Raw genomic sequence first — 2,500 nt, forward strand, 5'->3', positions numbered from 1 at the left:
ACGTATCTAGACACCGTATTTTTGCGTGATTTTTTCCAGTCCATCCCATAATAATATCAAGAAGGTGCCCACCAAGTTTCGTTAGGATTGGCCAAGGTTTCGAATTTTCATGAATTTTTTTCAAAACCCTCTATTTTCCAACATTTCAAAAATTCAAAACCACATCAAGATGGCTTGGTTTTGATACCAAACTTTCTAGACCTCATTCTGCATGCATTTGTGACACTTTCCAACCAACAAAACTCAAAAACCACCACTTTGAAAATTTCATGATTCTTGGCACACCACCAAGTCACAAAATCAAGCCAAAAAACCAAAATCTTGGAACTTGGCTATGCACCAACCATGCCAAGATCAATTCCTTTTGATCCCAAACTTCTCCCACATCACTTTGAAGGCATTTGTGAGGATTGAGTCCAGCCACTTTTCCAAAACCATGATTTTCGTTTTTCACCAAAATCACCACCAAGCCACAAAATCAAGCCAAAAATCCAAAATCATGAACTTGGCTATGCACCAACCATGTCAAGATCAATTCCTTTTGATCCAAAACTTCTCCCACATCACTTTGGAGGCATTTGTGAGGATTGAGTCCAGCCACTTTTCCAAAACCATGATTTTCGTTTTTCACCAAAATCACCACCAAGTCACAAAATCAAGCCAAAAATCCAAAATCATGGCACTTGGCTATGCACCAACCATGTCAAGATCAATTCCTTTTGATCCCAAACTTCTCCCACATCACTTTGAAGGCATTTGTGAGGATTGAGTCCAGCCACTTTTCCAAAACCAACATTTTCGTTTTTCACCAAAATCACCACCAAGTCACAAAATCATGAACTTGGCTATGCACCAACCATGTTAAGATCAATTCCTTTTGATCCCAAACTTCTCCCACATCACTTTGGAGGCATTTGTGAGGATTGAGTCCAGCCACTTTTCCAAAACCAACATTTTCGTTTTTCACCAAAATCACCACCAAGCCACAAAATCAAGCCAAAACACCAAAATCATGAACTTGGCTATGCACCAACCATGTCAAGATCAATTCCTTTTGATCCCAAACTTCTCCCACATCACTTTGGAGGCATTTGTGAGGATTGAGTCCAGCCAGTTTTCCAAAACCAACATTTTCGTTTTTCACCAAAATCACCACCAAGTCACAAAATCAAGCCAAAAATCCAAAATCATGGAACTTGGCTATGCACCAACCATGTCAAAATCAATTCCTTTTGATCCCAAACTTCTCCCACATCACTTTGGAGGCATTTGTGAGGATTGAGTCCAGCCACTTTTCCAAAACCATGATTTTCGTTTTTCACCAAAATCACCACCAAGCCACAAAATCAAGCCAAAAATCAAAAATCATGGAACTTGGCTATGCACCAACCATGTCAAAATCAATTCCTTTTGATCCCAAACTTCTCCCACATCACTTTGAAGGCATTTGTGAGGATTGAGTCCAGCCACTTTTCCAAAACCATGATTTTCGTTTTTCACCAAAATCACCACCAAGCCACAAAATCAAGCCAAAACACCAAAATCATGAACTTTGCTATGCACCAACCATGTCAAGATCAATTCCTTTTGATCCCAAACTTCTCCCACATCACTTTGAAGGCATTTGTGAGGATTGAGTCCAGCCAGTTTTCCAAAACCAACATTTTCGTTTTTCACCAAAATCACCACCAAGTCACAAAATCAAGCCAAAAATCCAAAATCATGGAACTTGGCTATGCACCAACCATGTCAAAATCAATTCCTTTTGATCCCAAACTTCTCCCACATCACTTTGAAGGCATTTGTGAGGATTGAGTCCAGCCACTTTTCCAAAACCATGATTTTCGTTTTTCACCAAAATCACCACCAAGCCACAAAATCAAGCCAAAAATCCAAAATCATGAACTTGGCTATGCACCAACCATGTCAAGATCAATTCCTTTTGATCCCAAACTTCTCCCACATCACTTTGGAGGCATTTGTGAGGATTGAGTCCAGCCAGTTTTCCAAAACCATGATTTTCGTTTTTCACCAAAATCACCACCAAGTCACAAAATCAAGCCAAAAATCCAAAATCATGGAACTTGGCTATGCACCAACCATGTCAAAATCAATTCCTTTTGATCCCAAACTTCTCCCACATCACTTTGGAGGCATTTGTGAGGATTGAGTCCAGCCACTTTTCCAAAACCATGATTTTCGTTTTTCACCAAAATCACCACCAAGCCACAAAATCAAGCCAAAAATCCAAAATCATGAACTTGGCTATGCACCAACCATGTCAAGATCAATTCCTTTTGATCCCAAACTTCTCCCACATCACTTTGAAGGCATTTGTGAGGATTGAGTCCAGCCAGTTTTCCAAAACCATGATTTTCGTTTTTCACCAAAATCACCACCAAGCCACAAAATCAAGCCAAAACACCAAAATCATGAACTTTGCTATGCACCAACCATGTCAAGATCAATTCCTTTTGATCCCAAACTTCTCCCACATCAC

The sequence above is a fragment of the Phaseolus vulgaris genome, chromosome 3 (assembly GCF_051622355.1).
Source record: "Phaseolus vulgaris cultivar YP4 chromosome 3, ASM5162235v1, whole genome shotgun sequence".
Classification (NCBI taxonomy): Eukaryota; Viridiplantae; Streptophyta; class Magnoliopsida; order Fabales; family Fabaceae; genus Phaseolus; species Phaseolus vulgaris.